This window comes from Cavia porcellus, unplaced genomic scaffold (assembly GCF_034190915.1).
Source record: "Cavia porcellus strain 051 isolate PalLab524CR breed Dunkin Hartley unplaced genomic scaffold, mCavPor4.1 scaffold_4, whole genome shotgun sequence".
In the NCBI taxonomy this organism is placed as follows: Eukaryota; Metazoa; Chordata; class Mammalia; order Rodentia; family Caviidae; genus Cavia; species Cavia porcellus.
Genome location: NW_026947487.1, coordinates 114,557,940 through 114,577,004, shown reverse-complemented (window position 1 = coordinate 114,577,004; position 19,065 = coordinate 114,557,940). Strand labels below are relative to the sequence as shown.

The 19,065-nt window shown below is 44.7% G+C and overlaps 1 long non-coding RNA gene across 4 annotated transcripts in view; it reads left to right on the top strand.

Moving 5' to 3' along the window:
• The window catches only part of LOC101787708 (uncharacterized), a 65,564-nt gene extending 48,976 nt beyond the window's left edge, over positions 1 to 16,588 (top strand). For 2 of the 4 annotated variants that reach the window (XR_002789522.2, XR_001199600.3), the window contains one exon: positions 1,279 to 3,250. This is a non-coding gene — a long non-coding RNA (uncharacterized LOC101787708). Of the gene's footprint in view, positions 1 to 6; positions 39 to 1,278; positions 3,251 to 7,109 lie in introns of those variants that run through there. The other 2 variants (XR_002789523.2, XR_001199599.3) reach the window with 2 other exon arrangements.
• Positions 16,589 to 19,065: the final 2,477 nt, after the last annotated feature.

The following is a 19,065-nucleotide window of genomic DNA, read 5'->3' as shown; positions in this document are numbered from 1 at the left end:
CCTTAGGATCAGCAGCTCGGAGAAGCACGATGGTGGAGGTGAGTGTTGGAGCGAACCCAACTTGACGTCGAATGGCTGCCCTAATGCTTATCAGCTTCACAGGTCTGGGGAAGGAACCTCAGTTTCTTCATCTACAGAAGTAGAACATTAGTGCACCTGCCCCTCACGGGAAAGCTGCAACCCTCTTATTGTCTTTGTAAATGGAAAGCCAGGAGACGATCCAGTGCCAAGGTACCCCTGTACCCCTCTATTGCTCATGTGGTTTGAGACTGCTCGTCCTGGAGGTGAGACCTTTTGTGCACCACTTTGGCTCCTCCGTTCACTTTGCTTTGGCACACAGAACTTTCTTGGCTATCTCTCTGCCAGCTTTTCTGTACATGGGACCCCCAAAAGCACAAGAGATTGTGTTGGGATTATTTCAGAACCTCTCTGCTCACTCAGGACCTGAAATAAAATCTTAAACATTTCCCAAAGTTGGGCCATGTACACCTAATTCTACTTCCTTAGAGACACTTTGGAACAGCTGTAACTGCAAACATGATCATCCTAAATCTACTATTTCCTTCCTCTGTATCCAAAGGATCACAAACCATTTTCTAAGCTGATCCTTTAAAAAAGATGTTCAGTAATTTAAGATTTTTATTATGGAAAAAATAAAATATATAAAATAGAGACAATACATAAAAGACCTATATACCCAGGAGGCAGCTTCCACAATTAACAATTTATGGGCAGTGTTGCTTTATATATATATCTTTCTTTTCTTCTTTACTAGATCATTTTGGGACAAATTCAAGACATTTCATTTTTCCACCTATGACTATTTTAATATGTATATTTTAAAATGATAAAACATCTTAAAAACATAAAAAAACTATAATTCAATGGTCATTCCTAAATACAATAAGAAAAATATTTCAAAATATTGTGTCAATCGTTCTGAATGGGGAGAGAAAGATAAAAATGTATAGCAGTTGTGGTTCATTAGAAGCCCCTGTGGATTAATAAAATAGCGACATATAATCCTGAGCACTTTGTGATCTTGAACTTCACCCTGTTAGTAGAGTCTGTAAAAATTCTAAAATCATAAAAGAAGTGAAATCTATGGGGTGGCCATTTAGTTAGTGTTCCTGAGCCTCTGGTTGGGGTCCTGGTTCACCCCAACCAGCAAAGATCACAAGAATCTGATATTAAATAGTTTCTGGGCTTCCTGAGCTGAAGTTTTTGATCTTTTCACCGATGTTAGTAATAATAATATTCATTATTAATTTCTTTTAGGATCAATAGAGTTTGCTACAATATGGATTTTGGACCCAACCGGGAAGATCAGTATATTTACGATATTATAATTCCTCCCAGGAAGTATCAACAAGGACAGAAGAAAAATCTTTCGAACATGTCCTAAGTATGCTACTGGAGGACCAATAAGTATTCCCAAGTGGCAGCATTTCCTATTGAACTGTGCCGAAATGTCTGTTTTTAGAAAAGTGCCAAGTTAATTAGCACCCTATAGGACCTTGTTACAGCTCAGAACGACTACATCTGCTGATAATTTAATCATTATAAATGTGACACAAGGAAATCAAGCTTCACACGCTGTTACATAATGCAAATTGACAGTGAAGACGGCTCAATAGTGTGATGTCATTAATAAGGTTGTTTCTTAAACTCATAACAAATATCAAGTAATTTTTGCAGTAGGCTAAGAAAATAGACACAACCCGTGTGATGGTTTTGAGATGCAGAACACGCTGGGCACATCTGCCCTTCTTTCAGAAGTTGTGGGCTGCTGGCGGAGAATGTCGTACCGGCATGGATGGTTGTTAGAGGTCAAGAAGGTTCTAGAAGGACATGCTGCCTGGTAGGTTGAAGGGCTTTATGGTCACTGCTCCCCATGTTGTCTTTAGTTGTTGACAAAGGGCAAGGTAGGAGCCGTGTTGGTCTTGGGCAGTTAGCCTGGGCAGTGTGCACAGATACCTGAGATATGCCATGCTGGCATGAGGGAAGGTGGGTGTGGGAACAGAAACTGGCAGACTGAGCCTCCATGGGCTTTCATGGTTGTGTCCCGGGGTCCTTTCCAATCGGAGCATTCTGAGAGACTCCTGGGTCCAGTGTTTCCCTCCCCAGTAGTGGAGACAGCAACCATGCAATGCTGGACTGCATGGACTCCACTGTGGTCATGAGCCCAGGCACCTGGTGTGGCTCTGGCAGTCAGTCTGCATGTCACACATGTCCTGCCACCTGTGAGGAGCTTTCTCTCCTGTCCTACTCCGCAGGGTTGCTGGGAGATATTGGCCTCTGGCCACCAATATGACTAGTTGTATATTTCCTTCCAAACATCCCACCGGAGGTAAATGAGAGAGACCTTCCCGCCTCCTTCATGTACAGTGGAACTATGCTCACAGTTAAAACTCAGCCCAAGTCAACAAACAAAAACAACCAACAACAAAAGCAAAAGGCATAAACTTTTGGCTTCTAGCAAGGATCACAGCTGCAAAAGTTTTGGACTGGATGGAAGAGAAAGACTGTAGTTTTTTGGGGGACTCAGTCTTGACAACTGCAGGGTTTTTGAGACTTGACAAAAATAATCAGAAATAGGGAAGGTTGGGCTTGGTGAGTGGGGTCTGAACCTACCGTGTTGGCTCTGTAGACTGGAGCACCCACCTGGGTGGACGGGAGCTCCTAGTGGGGGCTCCAGACAAAAAGTCTTGGAGGAATGCATGCCCATCTGGTAGTGGCCTCGAGGAGACAACAGGTGAACCATTCCATGGTCGTGTGGGGCTGGCTTCATATGATAGCAAGGAATAGAAGCAAGAACAAGCCTTAGGTCAGCAGCTGGAGAAGGTCCCGGGCACTGTGCCCTGGGTACGAGGGGGAGCAGATGTGTCTAACCTGGCTGGCAAGGTGTGAGGAGTAAGCTATTTTGGAAGTCCCACAAGGTGTGGAGGCAGGGTCATCAAACTATAGGAAAATGGGCTTCAAATCTAGCCCGTTTTGTGTTCCAGGATAAGAAATTACCTGGTTTGAAATCTGCATTTTTTTTCCTTCTTGGTAAATCAATACATGGTGATTATAGAATACTGTATACTTTAGACAATAAAAATAAATAAAATGTAAATAAACCTTCCCTAAATATTCAATTATATTTAGGATATATAGATAAATAACATTAAGAACTTGATAAAAATTCTTCTTTTTCATCTCCTCTGATATGTGTGAAAAAATATATATATTACCAATGCATATTGCATTCTATTTTGTGTTGTAATTTTTCCTCCTTAGTACTGAAGATGCCCTTTCATGCATCTGTGATGTTATTTTTGGTGGCTGAGTAGTAGTGCCATGTATGAATTACTGAATCGCATTGCCTAACTATTGACTTAGGGCCCTTTATGCTTCCTGAGTCTAGACTCTTGGAGAACAAACCAAACTTGGTGGTGGCTTTGGAAAGTTTGATCCAGTTGGCTAAGGTATCATTTATAACCATCTTACACCTTGAGTAGTACAGAACTTACGACTGTCAGAAACTCACCAGTGAGCTGATTCATTATCTTGGCAGGATGTTTTTCCATGCAGTGACCCAGAATCAGCTTTAGGACAAGAACCTACTGGCCTGACTCTACCATCACCTACCTGGTGACATAGGCCAGCGGGCTTGTATCAGTCAGCTTTTCATCGCTGGACCAAAATACCTGACACTTGCAATTGAAAGGAGGAGAGATTTATTTTGGCTCACGGTTTCAGAGGCTTCAGTCCCTGGATGGTGGCTCTGATGCAGAAACCTGGCTGAAGGGCTGTGTGGAGGAAATCTGCTCAACTCATGACATTCAAGAAATGGAGATCTTGGAAATGCCCAAGAGGATGGGGTCAGGGACCAGATGTAGTCCTCAAGGTCACACCCCGTGATCCCTCCAGAAGTGTGCATTACCAACTCCCAGGCATCTCTCAAGTCAATCAGATTGACAATCAAGGTTAACAGTTATGAGGCTTAACCTTGATGGCCCTCAGTTTCCTCATCTGTGAAACAGGTACCATAAAAGAATTCCTAGCATATATGACATGCTAGGAATATTGAATAGATAAAGTGCTCAGTATCTGCTGTGACCACAATGCCACCTAGACAGTACCATAGCACAGGGTACGTTTGGTATCAGCACCCGACAGTTGTGTGGCAGTTTAAAGACCTACTTGTATCATTCCACACTTGGTGACCCTAATGAGCTTGCTCCATGCCGGAGAGTAGTTCAAATTCTCTCACATGGTGCTCAGCTCTTCCTCCCAAACACACTCTCTTCTGACATACTGTGTGGCTTATCCCATCTCTGCAAACTCTCCAGCTCTCTGCATCTCCCCAGATGAACTCTGCTTTTGTGATCGGCTACTCAAAGAGTCCCGGCCAGGTATATAAAATAGTTCCTCGCCCTAAAACATCCATCCTAATCCAGCCTCAGGGTACATAGGTGAGGGACATCTTTGTGCAGCTGACTTCTGTTTAAGGGGAACGGAGGTGAAGCCAGAGCTCTTTCAGGGTTTGGTATCACTTGCCTGCTTCGGTCTGAATAAAAACACTCTGAATGTGGAAAGGACATAGTGTGACCTCCTGCATGGCAGAGAGCTTGTTTTTCTTGTTTTCCTTATTCATAGACTGTGCACCCAGCTCTCAGCAGGTGCTGGCTGCCCTACCAAGTCCCCTGACTCCACTGGGATTGTTCCAGCAGCCCCTGGAGCATGGTTACTCTACTCCCCCCACTGTCACAATCGGGAGTCCTGAAATTCAGATTACCAAAATATCCAGCTGTATCAATTCAAAACTAATTGATAGGTGGACACAGGAGCCAAACAAACAAAGATTGAAATATTGTGTTTAGTGGTCAAGTGGATGGGGAATGTGGTTATAGATTTATAGAGAGTGGGACTGTTGGCATCTTGCCCTGTCCTCCTGGCTCCTAAGGTAAGATTCCAGGACAGGGCGACTGAGGGAAAGCAAGGATGAAGAGCAGTTTCTCCTCATTGATCTGGAGGACAGAGGGTGCTGGCAGCTCAGTGGGGAGGGTCCCTAGAGCTTGCTTCCTGTAGTTAGATTAGCTTTACTCAATCACCACTGATGCCTCATAACCCAAGCTCACTCCTGCGTTTGCAAGAGAAAATGCTGGGGGAGGCGCCTGCCCTTGAAGACCCTCATCACAAAGCCACGATTCCAGGCCCGGAAGGTCCTCGGCCAGTCTTGCCCCCACACTGAAATCCAGGCTGTCCTGACTTTAGGGCGGTGCTGTCATGTCTTTTAGCTGGCACCCCCACATCTCAGTGGTTCATCTATTGAATGTCTTTGATTTACCATTCAGAATAGCACAAGAATGATGTTAGGGAAACAAAAATTAATCCTAAGTCTTTTCAATGTATCAATCTTTTTAAGAAGGTTAAACACGCAGTATATTTTGCTTGGCAGAATCCCTGATCTTGACATCATGGTGACTCTGCTGGTGCCAGCAAACCAAGCCATTTTGACAACACACAGCACTGGAGCTGTTTGCTCAGGACCATTAAGCGCCAGGGAAGGTTAACAGATTTCCCAGGTCCCCGCTCTGATCAACCATCTTGTCCAGACTGATGTCTTTTTCTCATTAGAATAGATCAGAGAGAATGGTGTCTCGCCTCTAATTAAATTCTCATCTCTGCCCAACTGTTTGAAAGGGCAACTGTCTTAAACCTTTGAACTTTATTTGTAATACAAAACTTCAATTAGATAAAGGACAATAATTAGCAGATCTTTTATCTTTGGGTATAATTAAATCTTTAAGAAGGGACATTTTAATCAATGAATTGTAATGACAAGTTCATAAATTAATTAATCCCACCAATGGAGGCTTGGCAGTAATCAATGGATCTTTAAAGCCATCCAGGGTGAGGGGACTTAGCTGTGGGAATACAGTTGCTCGGTTCGGTTTGGTGTAAAGATTCTCATTTATTAGGGATTAGCTGGTTCAAAAGATGATCTATTTATCTAGGAGAAAGTCATTAAAAATATTAACTTTTAATGGGAGAAAAAGCCTTCTTGCAAATTTTTGCTCTCAAAACTTTCTTCTCAGAGCTTTCAAGCCAGATCCCCAGGGCCCACAGTGCTTTTGTATTCTTATCTTAGAGCTCTTGGCCAATTTGCTGATTTGCTAGCTAGACTGAATTAGAGAGAAACCAAAATTAAGGTTGACTATCATTAGATATTTCAAGATTTTTCTTTTGATATAGATGTGTGTAGTCTCTGGCCCACTGGCTGTTATTGTAAATAACGTTTTATAGAAACTCAGATGAGTGCATTTGTTTCTATGGTCTCTATGTCACACTGCAAGGTACAACTGAATAGTTACCACAGACACTATGGGACCTCTGAAGTCATAAGCATGTATTACTTGACCGTGTTTTTATAGTAAAAATTTGCCAGAGTCTATGCTAAAGCATTGCATTCTCTTCCCAAACCTTGAGGGATTTGGTAAAGTTTAAACTCAGTGCAGAACTACACAGGCAGTGTTTATTGTAGAGTTGAAGTTAAGTATTTCAAATATTAAGTTGTGTCTCTAACAGCCTAATAATCAGGTTGTTGGATGTCACTTTTGTCCTAAAGATTGGGAAAAAAAGCAAGGGAAAGGTGATTTAAATGGGGTGTATGGGGAGGAGCTATACATGCAAAAGTCCTGTGGCAGGAAGGCATATGGCTCCTTCCTGGGTAGAGGACAGTGCCTGGAGGCTTAGGGGCAGGGGCAGGGGAGATAGGCTAAGTGTATAAGTCAAAGATGAAGCAGATCATCAAGAGCCCTGCACATCACTGTTATGGATTAGTCTGCGTGAGTGCAATCAGGACCCTTCCCTGCATCTCAAACCCTGGAGGACTTCACATTTCTCCAGGCTAACATCTCAAAATCAAAGCCTTGCCTACGAGCCAGTGTGGGATTGTTTGGGATGATTGGGGAGGGTCGTGGAGGTTGGAGGAGGACGGGAAGGAGGAGGCTGGAGATGGAGAGTACTGGTAGAAGTTGCAGGGTCCCTACGTTTGTTACCTCCCCCTTTGCATGGCTTTACAGTCTCTGTGTCTTCCCTCCCTCTGTGTTCTCTTGTAGGGAGGGCAGCCACTGGACTGCGGACCCACCTTCAATCCAGAATGGTTTCATCTGAAGCCTTTGACTGTATCTGCAAAGAACCTTTTTGTAAATAAGATTCCATTCCTAAGTGCTGGGGGTTAGGAATGGCTATGTCTTTTGGGAGACACAAATCATTTGCCATTCAGTGGATAATGTGATCTGCTTTTACTGTTGAAACCACTGCTTGCTTTCTTGGTGCAAAAGGCTGGACAGAGCAGGTGTAAGCATGGAAGCAAGAGGGCTGGCTAAGAGCTTGCTGCAAGCTTTCGGATGTGTATGACAGAGTGCCTCAGTGTGGTAGCCTTACAGCAGGTGAGGGCTGCGGGAGGCGGACGTTGCTGCATACTTGGGATCTGTTTGTGGGCTGGAAGGAAGGAATCAAGGTCAGTCTTCTGTAAAGTTGGGTGGTTTTTCTACCCACCTCTGAGAACGGGAGCAGAGAAGGGCTCAGAAGACCACGGAGATGAGAGTCTAGTGAAGAGTCTGGCCCCCACCATGGAAGATACTCCATAGCCTCTGGACATATTTGGGGAGAGTAGATGCAAACGAAGATAAGTCCCCCAAAGTTCTTTTGTGAGTGTGTGTTTGCTCTGGGCAAGGGTACAGGTCTCTCTTTTTCAAGACTTTTTTTTTAAACAATACTCATTTGAATAGGGCTTAGAGTTCCTTGGCAGGGAAACATTGGGCTCTTGGAAATATTACTATTATTTCTGGAGCCAAATTTAGCAAAGACGGCTCTGCCTTTAATTACTGGTTGATGCTGAGTTGTACAGGCAAATGATTACATGCACAATTAGTTGTTCCCACAAGTAGCCAATTATGGGAACGATTATTTAAGAAAATTGTGGCTCCTGCTAAAGGGACTTTGCATTGCTGCCTCAAAATACATTTCTGTATAAAAAGTCCTTTTATTGCATGTGTTATTATTTTTTCCTATCTCCTGGGCTGCTGCAGAAATGGCCCTTGTGGTCTCATTTGTGGAGAGAGAGGACTGTTTTGTGTGGAAGCCCAGGTCTTTGGGGTACTGTGAGACTCAGCAAAGGGGGCTTGGAGCCGGGAGCCCTCCCAGGCCTAGTCTTGCTCCAAAGACCATGACTACCCCACGCATGGATGTTAGAGAGAAGTCAGGAGTCATAATGGTGGATCAGGGAAGTGCTGCAGGCACGGTGAGCCCTAGAGCAAATCGATGAGTCCCTGTTGGCTAACCCTTGCGTGTGTCCGTAAACATGGCTTTCATGGACTTTCTGCAGCGACCTGTCCTTCTTGGGCCACTTCTCCCCTGACCCTTTTTCCCCTAGGCAGTCAAGTTGTCTTAAAAGCATAAGCTCCCTTACCCCATAAGTGTCATTAACTTTGGGAAACTGAGGCCCAGCGAGGTGAAGGACTTATCCAGTGGTCCCAAGTCCAGCTGACATGTGACCCCAGGTTGCCAAACTCTAAAGATCCAGGTTTCCCCACAAGGCCATGCTGCTTACTGAGAGCCCCGGCCGCGATCATGACAACCATCAAACACTGTGACCCTTACAATGGAGGGGCAGCCTGGTGGCTTCTTTTGTTTTTGGTCCGGACGAGGAATCAAGACTAGGTGGACCTGGAAGGGACTGCAGTGGATCTCGTTTAGACCATTTATTTATTTACTTATTTACTTACTTATTGCTATCTGAATAGAATTTGGAGAATGTATCTAGCTAAGGTCACTCTCTCCCTTTAAATGTTTCTCATGACCTGCTGATCCATCCATGACCAATCCTGACCTCACTTGTGCAGAGAAACTACACACTCAAGTGCCAGTGTTGGGCTGGTCCATAGAAATTCTGTTTCTGCCCCATAAGTGGAGTGTGTTTGCTGTGCTGCCATTTATCAGTGGTCAGTTGTATCATCTTCACAGGGGTGGCTACGTTCTACCTTAATGTGGTTTGACCTTAAACAACTGGACCTATGCTTCAGCACCCTGTAAGGGTGATGTATTTTTTTTATCTAAAAGAGAGATGTATTTTTTTGATCCTTGATTTTGGATTAGTTCATGGGATTTGCTTTGGCTAAAATGTTGCTAATATTTGTGACATAAACATAAATATGAAACAAATGATTAGACATTTGGGCAAGCCCTTGTGGTCCAGCGATCCATCAGGAAAGGAACATACCAGGGGTAGTTGTCGGACACTCAGCTTCAGCATGAGAATGAAACCGTACAGTCGACTCATCTCCTAAAAATATATAGGTCCAACTCAGACCAACACTATGGTGTGAAGCCTAGAGCCTGAACGTTAGCTTAATCCAAATAAATTGCAGTTAACTTCCATATCCATGAATACAAAAAAATTTGCTGTCTTAAGCTACTGACCAGCATTGGGCTGGTTTGTTACACAGCATTATTTGGCTGACTTATACATTCCATACTGCATTTTTATGGATATTGAAGCAGATGGAAATAAAAGAGATAGGAAAATGAGGATTAACAGCAGAGATGGGGTAGGTGGTGTTTAAAATTATATCAACATATTTGCAACTTAGTGTTCAAATGGCTGTGGAGCTATAATTTACTTATGCCAAGGCATTCTATAGATTTTTCTCCCTAAATGAATCTAAGCCAATATTTTTGAAAAATGTAAGCAAGCAAGCAAACAAAAAAAAGTAGACAAGCAAACTTGGTACATCATGGAATAACCAGCGAGTGGATTGGACCCAAATACGCCAGGCTGTGTGAGGTTGTGGATAGGCTGGGTTCCCCATAGTCACCCCATTCCTTGACCACATTCTGAACATCAAGAAATCAGGAATAGATGGGTAACCAGAACTTGGAAATGCATTTCCTCTTAGTCTGATTTTCATAGTCTGGTTGCAAATATCTCCTTGTACAAGAGAAGATTTATATTGCTTGGAGAGAGTAAAAAAAAAAACCCACAAGTTACTTATAAAAGTCTTACCTTTTTTTTGGCCCTTCCACATGATGGAAATATGCTAGCAACATTTTACGTTTCGCAAGTGGTCTTTTTATAAGCTCATATCTGCCAAGATCTAGCAGAGGTTCCATGTGGCTTTTGAAGACATGCCTGGAGCCCTTTGCTGTGGAACCTGGAAGTGACGCGCGTGCCTGGTAACCACAGGCTGCCCTTGCGGGCTGCTGAGGTCCTGTGGCTCATCACGGAATGATGCAGATCATTCCAGAACGATGTAAACTTGTGAGGATGCAAATCCAGTTTGTTCTCCTGGAGACTGTGGCCCAGGTCCTCTCCAACACCACCAAACCCTTCTGCTTTGGAGGTATTGGAATTAAGAGGTGTGGTTTCTCTCTTGCTTATGGTTGTTACTTCTCGGGGCCTTGTGTTGAGCAGTGCTGTGAGTAATAGAAGTGTATTTCTGTAAAGTTCTGGGGTTTTAGCATGAATTAAGTTCCAGAGAATGTTAGGACAAAGCACAGCAAATGATCAACTTTTTTTTTCTGTTTTCAGGAAACAAAATACTCAGATTTTGAATACGAATGCATTTTATGTTAGCCACAAACCCTTGGCCTCAGAGATCAGATCCTCACTTTGTCATTTGCTACCTGAATAGCCTGGGCTAACCCACTCAACTCCCACAGAATTGTGTGTACCAATCTGTGTACTAATGGGGATGATAATATCAACTTCAAAAGTAGATTAGATGTAGGGTAAGGAGAATACTTTTTAATGTTTTCTTTCTTTATATCTACTTGTATTACACCTAAAATAAGAAAAGAAGGAGAAACAATGTGTGGAAAGTCTCTGTAAACAAGAAAATTTTTAAATTAATTGGGAAGAATCCTAAGACATTTTTAAGCCTAATTTCCTCATCTGAACATGGATTGGTCATATTTCTTTTCTTTTTTAAAAAAATTTTATTTAAAAGGAAAAAGAAAAAACAAAACAAAACAAAGCAGTGTAAGGGTACAAGTAATACAGAACGATTGGTCGTATTTCTAGCTCATAAAAAGGAGATAAGATTGAGATAGTTCATGATACCCAGTATGGTAAACAGAATAGTGGTCACCTAGAATGTCTCTAACCTCAGTCCTCAGAAGTCGTGAATAACTGGTCTTATAACAAAGGGGAATGAAGGTTTCAGATGAAATTAAGGTTGCTAATCAGCTGACCCAGAGACGGGGAGTTTATCCTGGTTATCCAAGTGGGTCTACTGTGATAACAAGAGTATGTAAGAGTGCATGAAAGAATGGGAATACAGAACCAGATACTGTAGATTTCAACACGAGAGGTCTCGGGTCACTGTTGGCTTTAAAGATGGTGGAAGGGACCATGAGCCACAGAACAGGGAACATCTAGACACTTGGAAAGGCAAGGCCACAACTCTCAGAGCATCTCTGCCAGTATTTGTTTCTAAGCCAGTGAGACCCCTTTTGGGTTTCTAACCTGCAGAACTTTAATATCGTGTATAGTATTGTTTTACACTCCCAAATGTTTAGTAATTGTTAAAATGACCATGAGAAACTAATAGATCTTGTCAGGACCCAAGGAGAATTTCTTTATTCAAAGTAGGTCTTTTCATATTAAAAGAGTCTAATCTCACCTAATATCACACAACATTTCTGTTAGCTGGAATGCATTCCTATGCAGTTGATACCATTTCTGAGAACTTCATCTTGTTTACTCAATAAAAATAATTGAGTACAATCATTTTTTCCTCCAAGCTCTAGATATTTCTTGTTTCCTGGTACTTCATACCGTAAAGGCAAAGGCTGATGCCAACCTTAATTTCCATTCCTTCCTAAATATCCTCTCCCTCCCTGCTGGGAATTTTATAGGACTGTTTCATAACGTTTGTTGTTGAAACGTTTGCCAAAATCAGTCTGGCTGAAGGCTTCATGGATATTACCTGGAGCGGAGAGAGGATTTTTTGAGAAGCAGTCCATCGTCCTGTGCCACCAGCTGGGTAAACTCTAATTATGACTGAGACCACACAATTTGTAATCATTGATCTTGCTTCTTTCGTAGGAAACCATTATTTTGGGATAGATTGTTGTGTGTTTTCCTGGGCATTGTCCCCCAGCTCTAGTTTAGATTTCCTGGTTGGAAACGGGGGGACAGACATGAAAATCTGTGCTTTCAGGGAGACCATTGCTGTCTGTGTGGTAGAGATCACACACCTAGGAGGTGGGGTCACCCAGGTTTCCCTGCACCGATGTCCTGATGTGTTGGTTTCTGCACACCGTGGCCTCTGCATGGCTGTAAAACAGAAGTAGTAGAATTTATTTTTGTTTTCTTTCTGGTATAGATTTTGCTTTTTTGAACCATAGGAGTCCATAGTGAGGGAAGAGTTTTCTACCCACATCCAAAAGAGAAACTTTGGACAATCCCCAAAAGCATGGAATATCTATTAGCTATATATTTTTATTCTTTTGGCCTTGGGGAGAGTAGAACTTTATCAGAGATGCTAGTGCTTGGTTAACTTTCTTTTGCAGGATTTACATTTTTCCTCTTTTCTGCATAAGTACTTTGGTGGGGATTTAGGAAAAGCTAGATCAAAATTTTTGCATCAGGATGTTTTTCTTAGGAACATTTATTACATTTCTCCCCCAAGTCAGGTATTACGCCAAATGCATGATTACATTTGGAACTGGAGATATTATTTACATTTTAAAACTGAAGACAAAAATTAAGTGAATTGAGAGGGGTTGCCCAGGGTCACAGAATAAAACATGGCACCATTAGAGGTTCCAGAGATTTTTGGCTCTGAGATTTTTCCCTTGCTCCAGGAGGTGATTTTTTTTTTTCATGAAATGAATTCATTTAGTCTTTTCTTAGGGACATCAATAAACATGAGCTTTGGGGGTAGAGTACAAAATGACATTTGCAGTTGCTTTGTGGAGACGTGAACCTGATCCGTACATGCTGACACCTCCCACTAATGCATCTGCGAGCTCACAGCAACAGCTATTTCCTGTGCCATCCACAGAGCAAAACCCAACTGAAATTCCACTTCTAGACAGACACCTAGCAGCTGAACACCCCTATGCATGCTAAAAGACATACCCAGGAGCATTCAAAGAAGCACTGTTTTTAATAACCAAACCCATGGCAATAGCAACCGAAATGTCACCAACGATGAAATGGATGAGTACTATGCACGATAATAATTAAAATTCTTATATGCTTTTCAGAAGTATCAACCTTTATCAAATATCCAGTTTTTCTTGGCGTGACTCCTGGCTTGCCTGGTCCAGCACTCTCCCGTCTTTCTCTCGGGCCACTGTTCCATTCTTTGGCTGCCTTCTTCCCTTCCACCTACATTTTTTTTAATGTTAAAACCTTTCATCTCAATTGCCTAAAAATGTTGCAAAGGTATTACAAAGAATTCCCACACACCTTCATCCATCTCCAAGACTGTTCCCCCCCTACATCACCTTACTGTAATTTTTTGAAATCTGGAAACCAACATGGATACTATGCTTGCAACTTCTGGGTAGACCTTCAGATTTCTCTAATTGCTTGGCTCATCCTTTCTTGGGTCCAGTGTCCAGTACGAGGTCCCAATCCAACATTGTAGTCAGTCATCATGTGTCCTCAGTCTCCTCCAGTTGGGACAATTCCTGTCTTCTGTAGTCTTTTATGACTGACAGATTTGAAGATATCAGACTGGATAGTTGGGGTCCTCTGGTTTGGATTTCTCTGACATTTACTAACAATCACGTTGAGGTGCTGTACTTTTGGCAAGACAGTCACAGAAGCATCCTGTTGTACCAGGAGACACATGACGTGGATGTAGGTTAATTCTGATTATTTGATAAAGGTGGCAGAGGTCAGGTTCCTCCTTTAAACTTAACGGTTTCTACTTTTTAATTAATAGTTGTCTCAAGGGAGAGACTCTGTGAGGCCATGCAGATATCCAGTCGGCATCACACTTTCCCTTACTAATTTCCACATGTTGTGGACCCACCTGGCCATTCATCCTGAGCTCCTTAGGGCTTGGTCCCAGCACTTCCTGCCACTCTCCAGCCCTCCCCAGGGAGGCTGCGGTACCTCACAGCTCCAAGCACCATCTGAGGACCTGACTTCCGCAATGGCCTCTCCATCCCCTTTCCTCTTTTAAGGACTCTGAGTGGCGCCACCCCAGGCCCCTCACCTGGCCACTGCACCCTCATGGTGATCCCTGCCCCCAAGTTCCTCTCAATTTGCTCCGATTTGTCATGACCTGCACCCAGCTGCACGTGTTAGAAATCTGAGATCTACTACTGATAACTCTTATCCCTTATATTGGTTGAATCACCAATATCTGTTGATTTTCTGTTTTTTATTAGTACCTCCCACCAATCCAGAACTGGTTGACTGAATCTGTCACTTTAATCTTCCTAATTCTTTTCATGTCTACAGCTGATTGCCCAGTGCAAACCACAGTCATTTCTTCTCTGGACAACTGCCCTGCCCTTAAAATGGTCCCTTAACATAATCCCTCTCCTGTGCTTTTCTACATAGTGGTCAGTACAGCACCACTCTTGACTTTGCTATTAGAAGGGAAAGTCCAGAAGTCATGGTGATTGTACTGGGAATTACCCATGGTGATTGTACATGGGCAAGGTAAGTCATGGTGATTGTACATGGGCAAGGTAAGACTCCAGGGGACTGAGTAGGGGAGGAATGAATGAATGAATGAATGAATCAATGAATGAATGGCAGAGGAAGGAAGAGAACAATTTCTCCTTCCTGGTGTTAATGAACCCAGTGGCACCTGGCCAGGGCTCGACTCTGGGATGCAAGTGAGGTACTTGCTTTAGGTGTGGCATTAAGCAGACACCAAACCACTGAAGATAGTATTTTAATGAAATAAATTTTAAAAAACAAAGTTAATGCAAAAAAAAAATCCACGATGAACAAAACATAACAATTTAAACAAAGGCAGACCATCTAAAACATCACTGTCTTCCTCTAATCTAGCTGTCCCATTGTGAATGAAGAATCTAGCTCCTTAATTTGCAATAGCTTAGAACAGGATTCTCTAGGGGAGGAGGATTGACCTCCCCTCTCCCAAATGTTAGTAAAGTCTGAAGGCATTTTGGGGTGTTGCAACTGAGGGGGGCAGGGATGAGCTACGATATCTAATGGGTGGGGCCAGGGGTGCTGCTGAGGTTTGGAAGGCACAGGGCAGCGCCCAGCTCAGGGAACCATAACTACAGAAAACACACCAAGAGCAGCTGGGCAGAGCAGTGGACAACCTCAGCAGCAGGGCTGGGCGTTTAGGGGTTTTGTTGAAACAGACTTCTCAGTCTTTGGCCTCCACTGCTCCAGCACTGAGCGGGCTAGGCCAAAGGAAGACCAATGTCTGCATGACAGGAGAGCAGCTCCAGGAGGGAAAGCACTCGAGTCCACCCCCAGGGTAACCCCCAGTGGGAACAAGTCAACCTGTGTTGTAGTCAGGGGTTGTACACAGAGAACAATTAGGATCAAAACATGGAGTTTATAATATTATTTTTATAATGGTCACCAGGAGTTAACATGAAAAAATGCAGGAAATCTATCCACAACACCAAAGACATAGATTATTTAGTCAAGAGCCTAAACCCCATAGCAATGTCCCACATGAGTCCAGATAAAAACCCAGAGCTCAGGACAATGCCTCCCATGAGTCCAACTGGAGGTTCAGAGCCCACAAGAAGGACTCAGGCCACTCTCTTTTACAGATCCAAGCCAGGAAGGCCCAAGGGTCAGTGGTGGAAGCCAGAAAGTCTATGCCAGCAGGACAAAGGAGCTGTGCTGGTGGGATGAGGGTTCTACACTGGAGCTGAGAAGTCACACTCACAACAAAGACCAGGGCTGTCCTGAAGGCACTACAGCCATTGTCAGCGACACAGAGGCCCCGAGCTCCTCCAACGACACGCACAGTCAGGTACATGCCAGGAAGCAGCGTGACGAGTTCATCCTGGAGACCAAGCAGCACATGTCTTCCCCTCCAGAGCCAGGAAGCAATGCTCATTGTGAGGACCAAAGCTTCTCCAGGAGAACCAACAGCTCAGACAGCAACTCGTAGGAGAGCCCACAACGCCTCCTTAACGCCTCAACCCTCCACACCTCCCTCCTTCTCCACCTCTTTATCCTGGCAGCTTTCCTCAGGTGGAGCATCTTCGGTCAATGCCATGCTGATGTAATCCAGCTGGCGTTAAGTTGACCACCAGTTCTTAATCCATAACAACCCGTTGACTTGTTTTTCGGAAGACAGCGCTCACGGCTCAGGGAGAGTGGGCGGCAGGGCCCGAGGTGACTCTCCAGACTTTACATCGCCTTTGCTTGTTCATTTCAGTTCCGGCCCCTCTTCCTGGCTCTTCTCACCACTCCTCTTCTGCTAGGCCATTTTCCTCTTAGGAGCGCTAACAGTTTCACCCGGTCGTCGTGTGACCTTATCCCTACCTATGCCTTGTAAATCGTTGTCATGTGGGCTGTCAGGGCTGAATTTCCTTGCTGCTAGTAAACCTCTCTTCCATGTTATGCTGAGTCCTCTGATTTCATTTCTTGGGGAACTTGTGTTCTTCTGTTGTCTGGCTTGTGCCTTCCGGCCGGGCTGAGCTCTCTGTGTTCCCAGTGGGTGACTTTGGGAGGGCTCTAACTCCATCAGCCTTTGGTTTATCATCTGCTAAACCAGGACCATAATTATCTGGACTCCCAACCTCATGGGTAATTCCTAAAGAGAGAATGTCTGCTGGAGAGCTGTGAAACTATACAGTCCTGTGCAAGGGAAAGCACCAGGTTGTCAAGAGCCTATGCCTAGGAATACTTAACGGTGGAAGGAGGGGACCACTCTTCTTAGGCTTGAAGAAAGCAGGTTCCAGGGTCATTCTGATGTTAGGAAGAGGTCACCTGATGAACACTGGTCGTGCACACCCTCAGGGCTCTCCTCCAAGGTGCAGAGTGGCAGAGTACCCCACTGGGCCATCCATTAATTCAGTCAGTGTCTATCAGGCGTTTTGTACGAGCATTTTACAGGAATGTATGGTGTTGGGCTGAGACATAACACCATGGATGGCGTGTCCTAAATAACAGTTATTTCTCATTGTTGTGGAGGCTGGGCACAAGGTCTGGCATGGCGGGTTTTGGTGAGGACCCTTTTGCTGGCTTGCATGTGCTCCTCTCTGATGTACCCTCCCATGGTGGAGAGAGAAAGCGCTCTCCTCTCTTCCTCTTCTTTTCTTTTCTTCCTCTTCTTTTCAGGGCATTAATCTCATCATGGGGCCTCCACCCTCCTGGCCTCATGAGAAACTAATGAGCTTCCCGAAGCCCCGTCTCCAGACACCATCACATCATGGGTCAGGGTTTCAACGTTTGAGTGGGGGGGGCACAACCCAGCATTCGCACATTCAGGCTGCTTACCCCACGGCTCGGGGGACTTGCTGGAGCGCCCCTCGTCACGCTCGCCCAGTCTGACTGCACATCTGGAGCGGAGCTGCACATGCCGTACTTTTATGTGCGTCTGTGTGTGTGACACAGATGGACCACACCGTGTGACGAACAGTGGGGTGCTGGGCAGAGCGTGGGACTGGGTTAGACAGGCCTGGGCTTTGCTCCGGCTACTCGGGGGACCCAGCTCAGGGTGTGCTCCTGCCTCGGAGGACCCAGCTCAGGGTGTGCTCCTGCCTCGGAGGGATTCAGCTTGTTCGTCTGTAAAGTGGAACCAGTAATAGCATTTCACTTTTGGGGCTGCTGTGAGGGTTAACTTTAAATGACCGTTTAATTATTTATTAATATTATTGTTTAATGACTTGATTATGTATTCATCAGCACATGCAAAAACGACTTACATGCTTTCTGTTTGCAGCTTCTGGTTACTGAGCTCAAACTGTTTTCCTCTCTTCCTGCCGTCTTGTCACCTCTGTCTTGGTCCTTTGGACACCAAGAAGACTTTCTGTGTTGGGCCAAGAGCAGGTGCCTCACCATCACAGGGAAGAGTGCTTCCCGGCTGCCCGGAGTGTCCATACTTGGTAGGGCAATGCTGCTTGCTCTCCTTTCTCTCTTTGCCACGGAAAGAGGGGCCAGGGCCGGGTTTTGTTTCCTGTGCTGTTATTAAAACCAAAGGCCTGGCTTTCCTGTTTTTTCCGAATGCTCTAAATCTCTTGTTGGCTGAGTTCACTTTGTGTGTGACTGACACAATGGGGGAACCATAGCCCTTCTCCCCTGCAGCCACCAGATGGCGATGTGTCCTTTGCCATTGTTGGCCGGCCCCAAGGCTCTTCCCTCTTGTTGGTGCCCTGGCGGCCTGCTCCTCACACCAGGTCTGTGTCCAGGCCAAGAGCTCTCTCAGGTCATGGTGTCCCATCGCTGGGATGTGAGTGGGGCAGCCCAGCGTTCCTGTGGAAATCTAAAGCCCTGCAGGTACAGAGAGCTTATTTAGAGCTGGTCCTTGGAAAGTGGCTTCCCGTACTTTGGGATGGCCAGGCTGTTGTTTGCTAAACGCTCTGGTCTCATTCCGGGACACTGTACCCTGGGCACACAGCAGTGGGACAGTCGTGCTTGGGCTTCAGTTGACTTTCATCTCTTTCTTCCTTAAAAGCCCCCATTAGTGGCTTTTAGTTTAAAAGCCTTTATTACATCTCCTTGAATGCAAAACCACATCCCCACCATATTTGAAGTGCAAAGAGTAATGGCTTCCAACAGAAACAGCCTGTAGAAGCGAAATCCTTATATTTTTTAGGGAGAAAAGATTCAGCCCCAGCTCTCTCCGAGGCAGCTCTCCTGTGGCTTGTCTGATGGAAGAGCCCAGCAGCCCTCTGTGACTACGTGGTCTTTACCTGTGTGGGGAGGATCTGGGCTTCCGGACCTTTCATCTGTCCTCTGTTGCACTCACTGGGTGCAATCTGGAGTAGATGGCTCTTGCAGTTTACCCCCAGCAGGAGGCACAGCAGATGAGGTAACGCCAGGCCCCACCAGTGTGGGTTTCAGTCCTGGCATCGGCCTTTATTTCCTTTGTGTCCAGGGTG